The sequence below is a fragment of the Bombina bombina genome, chromosome 6, assembly GCF_027579735.1.
Source record: "Bombina bombina isolate aBomBom1 chromosome 6, aBomBom1.pri, whole genome shotgun sequence".
NCBI lineage: Eukaryota > Metazoa > Chordata > Amphibia > Anura > Bombinatoridae > Bombina > Bombina bombina.
Window position 1 is genome coordinate 400,604,294 of NC_069504.1, and position 17,015 is coordinate 400,621,308.

Here is a 17,015-nt window from a genome sequence, read left to right on the forward strand (position 1 = left end):
AGCTTCAGTTGAAGGAGACAGAGCTAATCACAGAACAAGTGATACTCTGTTTTAGACAAGTAACAAGAAAGGCTGGAGAGTGAGTGGGTATCAACCTTCAATAAACCAGCAAAGGTGTATGGGAAATGGAAAGCTTTTAAAGGAAAAGAGAGCCAGATAATTGATTCTTAAGGTGGTATGTGAGATGTAGTAACATAAGTTAAGGTGGAACTGAGGAGTTCATGACAATAGCGATGGAGGAGAGGAACTGGTATAAAGAAAGGTTAGTATAGGTTGTATGCATTCCTGAACAGTACAGTCTTTAGGGAGCGCTTGAAGCTTTCAAAACTAGGGGAGAGTCTTGTGGAGCGAGGCAGAAAGTTCCACAAGATGGGAGCCAGTCTGGAGAAGTCCTGTAAACGGGAATGTGATGAGGTAACAAGAGGAGGAGGAGAGTAGGAGTTCATTAGCAGAGCAAAGGGGACGGGAGGGAGAGTATCTGGAGACAAGGTCTGAGATATAGGGGGAGCAGTGCAGTTGAGCGCTTTGTATGTCAGAGTGAGAATATGGTGTTTGATCCTAGAGGCAAGAGGAAGCCAGTGAAGAGATTGGCAGAGAGGTGCAGCAGATGAAGAGCGACTTGTAAGGAAGATGAGTCTGGCAGAGGCATTCATTAAGGATTGTAAAGGAGCTAGGCGGTAGGTGGGGATACCAGAGAGGACAGAATTGCAGTAATCGAGGCGGGAAAGGATGAGAGAGTGGATTAAAATCTTAGTTGTGTCTTTTGTAAAAAAATGTCTAATTTTAGAGATTTTTTTAAGGTGGAAGGGTCAGGATTTAGCCAAGGACTGAATGTGAGGGGTGAAAGAAAGATCTGAGTCAAATGTGACCCGAAACATCGGGCATGCAGGGTAGGGGTAATGATGGAGTTGTCAACAGTTATAGAGAGATTGGGGGTGGAGATTTTAGAAGAAGGGGGGAAAATAAGGAGCTCAGTTTTGGAGAGATTTAGCTTGAGGTAGTGAGAGGACATCCAGGAAGAGATGTGAGAAAGACAGTTAGTGACACGGGTTAGCAAGGAAAGAGATAGGTCTGGGGCAGAGAAGTAGATTTGGGTGTCGTCTGCATATAAATGATATTGGAAACTGTGGGACTTTACTAGGGAACCTAGTGATGACGTGTAGATTGAGAAGGGAAGGGGATCGAGGACAGAGCCTTGCGGTACTCCGACAGAAAGTGGTGATGGGGCAGAGGAGGCCCCAGAGAAGGCTACACTAAAGGTACAGTTTGACAGGTAGGAAGAGAGCCATGAAAGGGCTGTGTCACAGATGCCGAAGGATTGGAGGGCTTGGAGCAAAAGAGGGTGGTCAACAGTGTCAAAGGCTGCGGACAGATCAAGGAGGATAAGCAAAGTGGCATTTTGATTTTGCTGTAAGTAGGTCATTGGTAACCTTAACAATTGCTGTCTCTGTGGAGTGATGGGGACAAAATCCAGATTGCAGTGGGTCAAGGAGGGAGTTTGATGTAAGGAAATGGGATAGGCATGCATATACTAGTTTTTCAAGAAGCTTTGAGGCAAGAGGTTGGAGGGAAAAAGGGCGGTAGTTGGCTGGGGAGGTAGGATCAAGGGAAGGTTTTTTGAGGATAGGTGTGACTAGTGCATGTTTCAGAGATGAGGGAAATGTACCAGTGCTGAGGGAGAGGTTGAAAATGTGCGTGGGTATAGGGGTAATGGTAGCAGAGAGGGAGGGGAATAGCTGTGAGGGGATAGGGTTAAGGGGACAGGTAGTGAGGTGAGAGCACAGTATAAGTGCCAAAACGTCTTCCTCAGTAACAGGGGAGAATGAGCTAAGTTTAAGGTTATGTGGGTTGTGGTTGATTGAGAGCATTTGAGGGGGTGATAATTTATACCATAATGTCTAGCTTTGAAAATGTTATATACCTGCACAAGTGGAAGGAGCCTTCTGTACCAGATTGAAAGTGGAACATGCACATTGGTCCCACTAGCTAGCCCGCAAACTCTATTTACTTCTAATCTTTAGCAGAAGTGTTTTTTTCCTGGCCGTTACAGAAGGACCTCCAACTCCAGCCCTCTCTTTAAGAAAAAGTGTTTAAAATGGCTTGTGCACAGCAAGTAAGCTTAAAAAAAAAGAAAATTAATAAAATTGGAAAATACATTTTTTTAAATTACACATATCTTAAGAAAAAATTCCTAAGTCGTCCCTGCAAATTCCTAAGTCGTCCCGGACTACTGGACGACTGGGTTTTTCAACCCCTGTATGTAATATTTAGACATGTATATGTATGTATCTCAATGTTAAAGTCTTTTCCTGCCTTTTTTTCTAACACCTGAGACCTCATATCTTTGAGCCCTTATAACTTTTTTGTGCCATTTTTTTCTTCAGATTTTTTTTATTAGATAGTGTTATTATGAGTGTAACTATACTTTGTAATGTATTTTTTATGTTTAGTGACACTTTTGCAAAACAATTAACCCAGTGGCGTATTTAGGTTTTGTGCTGCCCTGGGCACTAAAAATTCCGTTGCCTCTAAACCCCTGCCCCAGGTTTTATAATACACCGTTGAGTTAACCAGAGCTCTGAGGATGCGGTAATCATTCTAGTGTAAATTGCAATTGTGCTCACGCATTCACATTTACTTTGAACTTGTAATACGAGTACTTAAAGTGAATGTTAAATTTGATGCTAAAGTGCCCGGTTTTTAAAAGTTCAATTAAAAACAGGGGCACTTTAATTCATCAAAATTTACATTTCACTCCTGTTGTGAAAAAAACTTACCTTTTAAACTTGACAGCAGCTCCAGCTTCATCCGGTCGTCCCAAGCCATTTCTGATGTCAGAAATGATGGATAGATCACCCTCCAATCATGGCTTCCCCCCTGGGGGAATCAATGTCTGATTCAATGCCGTGATTGGAGGAAGCCAGATTCCTTATTTTAGACCCAGGAAGATGCTTTGCGATGGGTGGAGGAAGCTGGAGCTGCTGTCAAGATTAAAAGGTAAGTTTTTTTTTCACAACAGGAGTGAAATGTAAATTTTGATGAATTAAAGTGCCCCTGTTTTTAATCAAATTTTTAAAAGCATCAAAATTTACATTCACTTTAGGCCAAAGTCCACAAACACCTACAATAAGACCCTTTTCGTTTGTGCGCAACTGTTAGCGTGCCACTTGTAATCTGGCCCAAAGTGTCTGAATGTTTAAACGTATTACTTAAAAATTACTTTAAATTATATGAAATTGATTGTAATGTGATACTGCTGTTCCTTATAACATTTCCATTAGTTTTTGTGTGTGGAAAACTAGATGTTGCTCTTATGTTGTTTCCTAATTCAATTGTTTTTAAATTGAGAGACTTGACTGAAATTGGTTTAAATTCAGCAATTCTTTGCCTAAATCAAGTCAGATGGAGAACATATGGTGCACCAATAATTATTATTGCAACAAGATTCTTATCAGAGAGTACTCACTGTTATCCTAATGCAGTACATTTTTGTGGGTGCAATGTCTCTTTAATACAGTTCAGCGTGTTCCGATGCTCACCACTGCACCAGAGATACTGTTTCTTTCCCCTCACTAGGGTCCCGTCTTTCTGTGCACGCCTTCACCACGCTCCTGTAGGAGTATCCCAGCTCAACAAAAATTATTAAGGAGCCCGACTCTTAGGGGCCGATTTATCAAAGCATTAATCTGGACGCATTCGCGATGGGCTCTACGCTCGCCATACATCGCTGGCGTGAATCTACATTCTACGGCCTCATTTATCAACAAGTCTGTCAAAAACAAGCGCGTCAAGTCCGACGTGATTAGCATCGGACTGTTGATAAATAAGAGTCATCTATGTTGCGGATATCCTTATTCATTAAATGATCTACCCTGAATGTCTATCAAATGAAGACAGTTTTGACTATGTTTTCCAACTTTATTTATACCATTTAATTACTGTCCATGAACAAGCACATTTTTCTAACGCTAATCTTTTATTTTTCATCTGTTAATGTCCAAGTAATAGCTAGATTTATACCTGAACAAACATTAATATCTTATAGAAAGTTATTTTCAATTTATTTTTTATACAAAAAATCTGAGATATGATATTTTCACCCAAATTAATGATTATTAATTGTAGAATTTGTACATATATATTTGCACATACTTATATAGATATATATATATATATATATATATATATATATATATGTGTGTGTTATGTCAGAAATCTTTTGCAAACATATTTACATGTCCCTAAACTATTATTTTTTTGTTCTAAACAATGTTGTCTTTCATATCTCTGTGTTTATTTATACCACTATATGAATATAGTGAAATATATTATTATTCTGAGCAAGAATAATTGTGAATATAACATAATCAGGGTATCATATGTATTTATTTGCAAACAATAATTATTTTAAGAGTTTGGCCGGTTTTCTTTCTGCACCTGTGTATCACTTCCTGATTGCAGTCTAGTTTTAAACACCACTCCTACACATGTGTTAAAAATGGGCTTTAAGATGCCATATTTTAATGAAAATGAAATTCAAGAGAAGGAAGAATAACACTGAAAATAGGATGACATTAAAGAGGTGATTTTCATTTCTGCTGTATCTGATTCATGACAGTTTAATTTTAGGTAAACTATCCATTTGAGCTATCAGCTTAAAATTATATTGAATCAAACATCATTCGATTGTTAAAATCATTGTCAAAAATATTATACTGTGTGTCCTAATGTCATCATCAATGTTAATCTTTAATACTAATTTTACATATATATACTTTCAAAGTATAATACACAATGGGGCCTATTTATCAAATGTCTTGCGGACCTGATCCGACAGTGCTGATCAGGTCCGCAAGACATTGCTGAATGCGGAGGGCAATATGCTCTCCATATTCATCATTGCACCAGCAGCTCACAAGAGCTGCTGGTGCAACACCACCCCCTGCAGACTCTTGGCCAATGGGCCGCCAGCAGAGGGTGTCAATCAACCCGATCATACTTGATCCGGTTAAATTCCGGCGATTCCTGTCCGCCTGCTCAGAGCAGGCGGACAGGGTTATGGAGCAGCGGCCTTTGTGACCGCTGCTCCATAACTTGTGTTTCTGGCGAGTCTGAAGACTCCCCAGAAACACGGGCCGTCAGGCTCCATTCGGAGCTTGATAGATGGGCCCCTATGTAACAAATGGCACTTACAAGTTCTGATGAGTGATCAATGACACAAATATAGAGCAATTTAAATTGTTAGTGATAGTAGAAAATGTATATTTAAATCAGATTTGCTGATTTCATTAATCATGTGATTATGCATTTCCCAATAAAAAGAGGTGGGACATTTTACTAATTTGTGGGTTGTTTAGGAGATTGAGTATTGCGTCAAATTTGGTTCGAAGTATTGCTCCAAATTTGGTGCAATGTATTGCTCCAAATTTGGTGCAAATTATTGCGTCAAAGTTGGTGCAAAGTGGAGAGTGGGACTTGTATTCCATGCGTTAAACATGGTGCAAATAGATTTATCAAAGACAGGAAGATAGCTATATTATGTAAAGTATTTATTTCATTTTTATCCCTATATCTACTAGTGCTGCTGCCAGACAGGCATCACCTGTTATTTTACGTGGTTTAGTCATTATACACTTAAATGACAGGCTAAAATGATGGAAAAACAAATAAGAATAAACCAAAGATTTTGAAATAAATCTGTCCCTTGAAATTACATGTGATTATAACATCTCCCTACTTGATTGTATTTAGTAATAAGGGCAGATCTTAATATATTTTGTTATCACAAAAGGTTAAAGGGACTTAAAACATTTTAATTAGACTTCATGATTCAAAATGTTTATTAATATCCTCCTTCCTCGTCGTATTGCAAATTTAGAAATATTCTGCATGTTTATTGTTAACTGTCTGCGATGACAAACAGCATAGAACAAAACCTTTTCAGACTCCCATTGATTTCTATGGCATAAGCGGCCTCAGAGGTGGCTGCTTGAAGGATAGGTATGCTGCGTTGGGAATAGATCCGAGCGTACATGTTGAATGTTTGATAAATTGGTGAGAGGATCAAATAGAGTCGAATGTGAATGCGGATCATCAATAATATGCTTGAATAGAGTCTAATGTCAGGGCGGATGATCTGTATTACTCTCAAATAACGCAAGCAACGATTTGCATTGGATTGATCTCGCGGGAGCGTATGTTATGTCTAACATTTCAACATTGACGCTGTGTTAACTAGGGAGAATCAACTTTGCGTCTAATTTGACGCAGTCTTCCAGCGCATTCATAGTTGATGCTTTGATAAATCAGCCCCCTAGGCTCAAACGCTAATTTCCTTTATTGTTGATAACAGGTACAGCAACATTGTGCTTGTAGGCATTACAGCAACACTGTGCTCGTAGGCGTTTCATGCACGTAGATGCTTCGTCAGAGATATATATATTCTATAGATTATTTAGATTTTTTTACAGTATGTATAATTATTTTTAATAATTATTATTATAATTTAATATTTCAAGAATGCCCTTTAAGATTGCTAATTCTTCATGTGCACTAACCCAACACAGCATTAGACCTAAAGTGTGAAACCTAAAGAGTGTTACCTATAGTTTACATTACTATGTTCTTCACATAGGAAAAATTAAATTTTTATATTTTTCCTATGTGAAGAACATAGTAATGTTAATGTAAAATAGATATCTATACTTATATCTCTATAGAAATATCAAAATAACAAGAGTATTGCATTAAGAAATGATGCTTTTTTATTGGACTAACTATACATTTATAAGTTGACAAGCTTTCGGAAGGATGTTTTCCTTTCTCAAGTCTTAAGCAATACTGACCAATTCAATGGAATTTACAGATTATATCTTAAAACACAGGTCTGAGTGCAGATCAAGAGGGAGGTCTATAGGAATACATATATAGGTATATACAGATATATATAGGAATATATTTTTTACAATAAATAGCATTTTTCTGTATGTGAAGAGCATTGGAATGTTAAATATGTACAGTAAATATACAGTAAAACATAAATAAATACATATGTACACACACACACACATACAGTGGGGCAAAAAAGTATTTAGTCAGCCACCAATTGTGCAAGTTCTCCCACTTAAGAAGATGAGAGAGGCCTGTAATTTTCATCATAGGTATACCTCAACTATGAGAGACAAAATGTGGAAACAAATCCAGACAATCACATTGTCTGATTGGGAAATAATTTATTTGCATATTATGGTGGAAAATAAGTATTTGGTCACCTACAAACAAGCAAGATTTCTGTCTCTCACAGACCTGTATCTTCTTCTTTAAGAGGCTCCTCTGTCCTCCACTCATTACCTGTATTAATGGCAACTGTTTGAACTTGTTATCAGTATAAAAGACACCTGTCCACAACCTCAAACAGTCACACTCCAAACTCCACTATGGTGAAGACCAAAGAGCTGTTGAAGGACACCAGAAACAAAATTGTAGACCTGCACCAGGCTGGGAAGACTGAATCTGCAATAGGCAAGGAGCTTGGTGTGAAGAAATCAACTGTAGAAGCAATAATTAGAAAATGGGAGACATACAAGACCACTGATAAGGTCCCTCGATCTGGGGCTCCAAGCAAGATCTCACCCCGTGGTTCAAAATGATCACAAGAACGGTGAGCAAACATCCCAGAACCACACGGGGGGGACCTAGTGATTGACCTGCAGAGAGCTGGGACCAACGTAACAAAGGCTACCATCAGTAACACTCTATGTCGCTAGGGACTCAGATCCTGCAGTGCCAGACGTGTCCCCTTGCTTTAGCCAGTACATGTCCGGGCCCATCTGAAGTATGCTAGAGAGCATTTGGATGATCCAGAAGCAGATTGGGAGAATGTCATATGGCCAGATGAAACCAAAGTAGAACTGTTTGGTAGAAACACAAGTTGTCGTGTTTGAAGGAGAGAGAATGCTGAGTTGCAACCAAAGAACACCATACCTACTGTGAAGCATGGGGATGGCAACATCATACTTTGGGGCTGTTTCTTTGCAAAGGAAACAGGACGACTGATCCATGTACATGAAAGAATGAATGGGGCCATGTATCGTGAGATTTTGAGTGCAAACCTCCTTCCATCAGCAAGGGCATTGAAGATGAAACATGGCTGGGTCTTTCAGCATGGCAATGATCCCAAACACACCACCCGGGCAACGAAGGAGTGGCTTCGTAAGAAGCATTTCAAGGTCCTGGAGTGGCCTAGCCAGTCTCCAGATCTCAACCCCATAGAAAACCTTTGGAGGGAGTTGAAAGTCCGTGTTGCCCAGCGACAGCCCCAAAACATCACTGCTCTAGAGGAGATCTGCATGCAGGAATGAGCCAACATACCAGCAACAGTGTGTGACAACCTTGTGAAGACTTACAGAAAACGTTTGACCTCTGTCATTGCCAACAAAGGATATATGACAAAGTATTGAGATGAATTTTTGATATTGACCAAATACTTATCTTCCACCATAATTTGCAAAAAAAAAAAAATCCAAATCAGATTTGTTTCCACATTTTGTCTCTCATAGTTGAGGTATACCTATGATGAAAATTACAGGCCTCTCTCATCTTCTTAAGTGGGAGAACTTGCACAATTGGTGGCTGACTAAATACTTTTTTGCCCCCTGTATATATATATATATATATATATATATATATATATATATTTGATCATAGGAGAGCACTCTCACTTAATAGCACAACTGCCAGGGTGCTAGTACGAAATAAGTATAGTGTAAGAAATAACTTGCACTCACTGGTCCTTTTTCAAACAAACTCTTTTACTGTAAAAAGTAGTAACATTTCGGGGACAAGGAGGCCGAATTATCAAGCCGTCAACTATGCTGCATTCGACGGCACCAATACTCTCGCCTAACATCGCGGACCTGAATATGATCTCCATGTTTATAAAAAAAGCTGCGCAGCAAGTATGGGGCGATGAGCAGCGGACTGTTGTTAACTAACAGTTATTGATCTCGCTGCTATTCAGCTTTTTTCCAACTTTATTTATACCCTGTCACTAAACACCGCCACTAAACTAAACGTTTAACTCCTATCCCGCTGCTCTCGGACCCCGCCGCAACTAAATAAAGTTATTAACCCCTATCCCGCCGCTCCCGGACCCCGCCGCAACTAAATAACGTTATTAACTCCTATCCCACTGCTCCTGGACTCCTCCACAAACTAAATAAATGTTTTAACCCCTATCCCGCCGCTCCTGGACCCCTCCGCAACTAAATAAATGTATTAACCCCTATCCTGCCACACCTGGACCCCTCTGCAACAAAATAAATGTATTAACCCCTATCCAGCCGCTCCTGGACCCCTCCGCAACTAAATAAATGTATTAACCCCTATCCCGCCGCTCTCGGACCCCTCTGCAACTAAATAAAAGTATTAACCCCTATCCCATTGCTCCCGGACCCCGCTGCAACCTAAATAAATGTATTAACCCCCTAAACCCCTGACCTCCCACATCACTACCACTTACTAAACCTATTAACCCCTAAACTGCCAGCCCCCCACATTGCCATAAACTAAATTAAGCTATTAACCCCTAAACCTAACAACCCGCTAACTTTACATTATAATTACCTCATCCCTATCTTATAATAAATTTAAACCTACCTGTAGAATTAAAATAAACTATATTAAACTATTAATTAACCTACCCTATTATACTAAAATTACATTAAACTATATTAAACTATTAATTAACCTACCCTATTATACTAAAATTACATTAAACTACATATTAAATTAACTATATTACATATTTAAAAACCTACCCTACTCAAATTATTTAAATCTACAATTAAAAATTACTAAGTTACAAAAAAAATAACAACTAAGTTAAAGAAAATAAAAAACACTAAGTTACAAAAAAAAAAAACAGTATCAAAAATATCAAAATAAAAAAGCCCCCCCCAAATAAAAAAACCCTAGCCTACAATAAACTACCAATGGCCCTTAAAAGGGCCTTTTTTATGGGCCAATGCCCCAAAACAATCAGCTCTTTTACCTTTAAAAAAAATACAAACACCCCCCCAACAGTAAAACCCACCACCCACACAATCCCCATTGTCCTGAAAAATGCATTTGTATGGGCATTGCCCTTAAAAGGGTATTTAGCTCTTTTACATTGCCCAAAGTCCCTAACCTAAAATTAAAACCCACCCAATAAACCCCTAAAAAAAACTAACACTAACCACTGACGATCTACTTATAGTTTTCGAAGACCGGACATCCATCGTCATCCAAGCGGCAGAAGTCCTCAGCAAAGCCGGCAGAAATCTTCATTCAAGCAGGCTGAAGTCTTCATCCAAGCGGGCAGAAGTCTTCATCCAGACGGCATCTTCTATCTTCATCCATCTGGCGCGGAGCGACTCTATCTTCCAGACATCCGGCGCAAAGCATCCTCTTCTTACGACGTCTCTTGAAGAATGAAGTTTACTTTTAAATTACGTCATCCAAGATGGCGTCCCTTACATTCCGATAGGCTGATAGAATTCTATCAGCCAATAGGAATTAAGGGGGGGGGACCCTTTTGGCTGTTGCAATCAGCCAATAGGATTGAGCTTTCATCCTATTGGCTGATCCAATCAGCCAATAGGATTGAGCTCACATTCTATTGGCGGATTGGAATAACCAATAGAATGCAAGCTCAATCCTATTGGCTGATTGGAACAGCCAATAGGATGAAAGCTCAATCCTATTGGCTGATTGCAACAGCCAATAGGATTTTTTTTCCTTTAATTCCTATTGGCTGACAGAATTCAGCCAATCGGAATGTAAGGGACACCATCTTGGATGACATACCTTAAATTCGTCATTGACCATCGGAAGAAGAGGATGCTCCATGCCGGATGTCTTGAAGATGAAACCGCTCCACGCCGGATGGATGAAGATAGAAGATGCCGTCTGGATGAAGACTTCTGCCCGCTTGGATGAAGACTTCAGCCCGCTTGGATAAAGACTTCTGCCTTCTTCGCTCAGGACTTCTGCCGCTTGGATGAGGAAGGATGTTCAGTCTTCGAAAAATGTAAATGGATCGTCGATGGTTAGTGTTAGGTTTTTTAAGGGTTTATTGGGTGGGTTTTATTTTTAGGTTAGGGACTTTTGGCAATGTAAAAGAGCTAAATGCCCTTTAAAGGGCAATGCCCATACAAATGCCCTTTTCAGGGCAATGGGGAGCTTAGGTTTTTTAGATTTTATATGGGGGGGTTTGGTTGTGTGGGTGGTGGGTTTTACTGTTGGGGGGAGTGTTTGTATTTTATTTTTACAGGTAAAAGAGCTGATTTCTTTGGGGCAATGCCCCGCAAAAAAAAATGGTAGTTTAGTGTAGGCTAGGGTTTTTTTTTATTTTTGGGGGTCTTTTGTAATAGGTTTAGTAAGTGGTAGTGATGTGGGAGGCCAGGTGTTTAGGGGTTAATACTTTTATTTAGTTGCGGTGGGGTCCGGGAGCAGTGGTTTAGGGGTTAATACATTTATTTAGTTGCGGAGGGGTCCGGGAGCAGCGGATTAGGGGTTAATACATTTATTTAGTTGCGGCAGGGTCCAGGAGCAGCGGGATAGGGGTTAATAACTTTATTAAAGTTGCGGCGGGATCCGGGAGCGGCGGCATAGGGGTTAAACATTTTAGTATAGTGGAGTTTAGTGACAGGATATAAATAAAGTTGGGAAAAAGCCAAATAGCAGCGAGATCGATGACAATTGTTAGTTAACAACAGTCCACTGCTCATCGCCCGTACTTGGTGCGCAGCCTTTTGCCAGCTTTTTTTATAAATATGGAGATCGTATTCAGGTCCGCGGCCGCGGTTAGGCGATGTTGGGCATGCGTATTGGTGCCGGCGAAAGCAGCACAGTTGACGGCTTGATAATTCGGCCTCTTAGGCTCTTTTTGGATTCTGGCCATAATTTCTTAGGAGGGTCAGTTATGTAATGACCAGATTTAGAGATGGAAGAAATGGATAAAAAAAATTAAGGCTCTTTACTTAACAATTATGCAAGAAATCTAAAGGATGAGGTATCTACAGACAGGTTGGGTGGACTTGAAAAAAATATTTAGATAAAAAAGAACAATAAAATGTATAAAAATAAATAATATGTATTAACCAAACATATAGAAAACCAAAAAATATTACAATAAATTGTGATGTCTTGAAATGTTAACTCAGTAGATATACTCTGTATATGATATGGTATATTTTATATTTAATTATTAATTAAATAAAGATATTAATAAATAATATAAGGTTAAATTAGAAATTAAATTCTTTATACAATGGAGAATTAAAACATTTTTTTATGTTGATTTTCATTTATGCCTAATTTATTTTACTTTGTGCATCCGTATGCTAGTTAATGTGCAAACCTGTACAATCTTTTAGCAGTTTTTTTCATAATATTAAAGAGCAGATAAAGATAAAACAGATTACTACTGCAGTTTTCCTTTACTGTTCTATAAATGTACACTCACTAAGCATCAGTGAAACAGTTAAAATAAATATTTTGCACTGCTCTAAAAATGTGCCTTTGTATATCTGTTTGAGGTGAGAATAATCATTTGCTATGTTATTTTTTTTTATTTTATTTTTTAAAGTTGTTTTTTTCTAAGATGGAGATCTCCCTTTACAAAACCACATAGGCTATCCTAAAATCAGTTGTTACTAAATCACATTCGCTATAGGTACGTGACTCAGTACTCATACTTATCAATGTTCTTGACATAGAACAGACCTTCTGTCTGCTGGTCATGTTCCTTGTAAGTCCTTTGCTGGGAAGAAGTGGGATGTTAGCCAGTCTGCCAGTCGGCGTTACATAATATACTAAAACTAAAAAATACTTTGGTTTACTGACTGTGTATTTATTTTCTTTATTTGAAAAGTTTCAGATACACAGGTATTACTACATTAAAAACAAGACAAAACTAAAAAACTTCAGGAAAAACTTCTGGGCTACAAAAAATATTCTATACAGCAAACCTAATATATTTTAGGTATTAATGCAAAATATATATCAAGATAAAGTAGTATTAAACAGGGCATTGGGATTCAGTATAAAATATATAATACTAATGTATTAATGAAAATGACATAACAACCATTACATGTTAATTTGCATAGTGCACCACTTGCGTTTTAAAATATTTTAGAGTTCAAACCCATTATGGGATGCATATCAACCCAATAATACCCATTTGTGTAATGTTTCTCCAAAGCATTCAAGTTATGTAAACATAATCAATAAATTGCATGGGGACAGTTTGACACTGCTATTCCAATCAATCAGAAAACATGTATGTGGCTGTTTGTATGTTTAAAAGGAAAGTAAAGTCCAAAATAAACTTTCATGATCCAGATAGGGCATGTAATTTTAAACAACTTTCCAATTTACTTTTATCATCACATTTTCTTTGTTCTCTTGGTATGCCTCCTCTTATCTGAATGCATTTGACAGTTTTTCACAGCTAGAGGATTTTAGTTCATGTGTGCCTTATAGATAACATTGTGCTCATACCCATGGAGTTATTTAATAGCATGAAATGCCTAAAATGTGTGTCTGTCAAAAGATCTGAGATAAGGAGGCAGTCTGCAGAGGCTTAGATATAAGGTAATTACAGAGGTAAAAAGGACATTAATATATCAGTGCTGGTTATGCAAAATTGGGGAATGGTAAATAAAGGGATTATCTATCTTTTTAAAGAATAACAATTTACTATCCCTTTAATTCACATTTTTTTTCTTCCCATAACAAGCTTTATTGTAAATAGATATCCAACAATACAAAGGCAGCATGAATGATACAATAAAAAAATATTTTGAATTATAACACAGATTGTTTGTTCTGCCCAGTGGCTTAGCGTCAGTCTTTTGCCATATGATCTGTAAGTTCCAACAAAAGAATGAGGCCTAAAATTCTGGCAAGTTTGAGCTTGTCATGTTAACTTTCATTTTATGACATATAACCTTGATAATGACAATATCTCTTAGAAGATAATACAGGTGTCTCATTAAAACTTAAACAATAATATAGCGATAGATCAGATCCCTATTCTTTTTTCCATAGTGAATTGGAAATTCATGAAGGTTCAATGCATACACCTATTGAGGAAATAAAAGTGATCAGAAAGAGGGAATAGAAGAGGAAGGGGGAGAGAGAAAAAATAGGAAAAGAAAAAAAAATGGATTAATGAGGAATTGAAGGCGGCCCTCGCTTACATGTGTCCAATATGAGGGGTAGATAGTATCTAAAACAATACAAAATTAAAGGGGTCCCTCGTGCATTTTTGAAATATGAGGAGTAAATGGTATATGAGTAGGTCGTTGAGGACTCTCTAGTGGTGCAGACCCAAAGGGTCTTCTGCCATTATTAAAGGTCTTTACCTTCCCATGTTAACCGCATTGCTTTGTGCGTAGCTATTCTGCCCATTTTTATATAATGGTACCTTTCCAGCTGGAGAAGGTCTCCAACTCTGGCCTTCCACTTCCGCAGGCTTGGAATTTGTTGGGACTTCCAATATCTGGGGATAAGCCATTTGGCTCCATTCAGCATCAAGAGGAATAGACGCTGTTTGGCATCTCCCACTACTTTGGGAAGTTAATGATAGATTAAGTAATTTGGATTAACGGGAATCATGATTTTTAGTACTCTACTAATCTCTGCAAATGTTTCATCCCAAAAGGATTTATTGCATGAGCACTTCCACCAGACATGCAGAATAGTGCTCTTCACCACAGCCTCTCCAGCACTCCCCATTAGTATGTGGGTATATTTTCTTTAGTCTTTGAGGAGTCAAATACCAACGACTCAAGAGTTTATAGTGTACTTCCTGTATTCTAGTAGAAATCAAGGATTTTTTAGCTTTTTAGGTTCCACACCCAAATCCTTTTGCCAAGCCTTCACATAGGATGGCAAGACGGAGTTGCTCCCAGCAAGCAGGAGCTTATAAAGTAGTGCTATTAGGTGGTTTGGAGTGTGGGATGTAGTACACAGTATTTCAAACTGTGTTTTTGTCTATTCAGTGAGTATTTGTTCTTGTGGGTATTAAAGTAATGTGTGAGCTGTGCTACTCTAAACCAGGAGGAAAATATGTGACTATCCCATTCAGCCAGTTCCTCTTGTCTTTAAAGCTAACCCTGGTGCAGAGCATTGGCTATGGAGGAATCTAAAAGGGGGCATGAATATCTAGTTATGTGCGACTTGTCTCCTGAACCAGCGTAACAGGCAAATGAAGGGTAGAGATATGACTCTCCACATGGACCAACTTGTCCCATGTTGAGAACACCTCCTCAATTAGGGGGTATTGATTCATCAGTTCTAATGGTGTTAGATAGACACCCAAGCCAGAGATCCTATGTTTCCCCTTTGGAGTATATCATTATCAAATTGTATCCATGCTTTGTTGGGTGAGCAGTGGCACCATTCAACTATCCTCTGCAAGTTTATGGCCTTGTGGTAATTGTCTAGATGAGGAACATCAGCTCCCCCTCTGTCTCTAGGTAGGTAAATTGTTTTCCACCCAATTCTGGGCCTGAGCCCATTCCATATGTATGATTTGATTGCAGATTGTATCTGATGTAAAAGGTGCGAGGCTGTTGATTTAGGGATTGTCTGTAAGACATATAATACTCTGGGTAGGATGTTCATTTTTATCACTGAGATTCTCCCTAGCCAGGAGATACTTTTGTTTTTCCAATTATTTAGATCTTGCAAGACCTCATCTCTGATACATTTATAGTTCTGCTCTACTAGTTCTTTAATTATGGGAGTGAGGGTAATACCCAAATATTTCAGAGTGCAAGGGACAATTTTGATGGGACATTGTGAGCGGAGGGAATCAAAATGAATTCACATTTTTTAATAAACCAGATAATTTTTTAACAAAAGGTTTAAGATATACTTTTAAATGAGTTAAGATTGTATACAAAATAAACATGATCATATAAATGTTCTTTATGATTGCAACAAAGGGCTAGATTACAAGTGTAGCACAAATTAACGCTCCCGCTGGGTTCCGCTCGTATTATGAGTGGAAAGTACACTGTTTTCTCTCTAGTGGTAACCCAACTAGCGAAAAATCTGAAGTTGGAATATCGCGTGCGTGTCTACGTATTCCACCATAGAAGTCAAAGTGGGAAAAAAATCTAACACCCCACTCTCACGCAAACATGATTGGATATTCTTATTTTTGCACCACTTTCAAGTGATTCAACATTTGGGTATCATGCCCTTTTAATCTGTTTGGGAGGTATCCCAGTAAAAGGAATGAAAAGGGTGCATCAGGTGTCTTGCAGAAACTTATGTGATGGATTGCAGTAGATAAAGGCAATATCTGTTCACCACAATACTTGATTTAATCTTAATGCCTTGTTTTCAAACATTATCTTGCATACACCTACCAAACAGCCTAAACAAGTGTTATTTATCAAATAATATTTAGAACAATTTAAACGTATAGTGGCTAAATTAAGCCAATGGATATCATTTTGCTTTGCTATATTTCTTAACATTGAAGCAATGTCACCATTTTTTCCTGCATGACCCATCTCCTTAAAGTGATGGTAAATCTGAGCGTATAACAAATGCTAGGATTTACCCTCACTAAAAATCAAGTAAAGTTTAAATGATTATATAAAAAAAAGGGTGCTAAACGCACCCTGAATGTGCCGTGGCACATCACTAAACTCAATGGCTCCGGCCACCCACGGCACATCGCTCTTCTACCAATGAGTTGACGCTTGCACCTCTAAACCAATACCCATGCGTGCATACAGAACACTGTCAGTTGACAAACAATTAGTTTAGAGATGCAAACGTCACCTCATTGAAGGATAGCAATGTGCTGTGGGTGGCTTGGGCCACTGAGTTTATCAATGTGCAACGGCACATTCAGGGTGAGTTTAGCACCCTTTTTTAAATATATGATCACAAACTCCACTTGATTTTTAGTGATGGTTAATCCTAGCATATTTTATATATGCTTG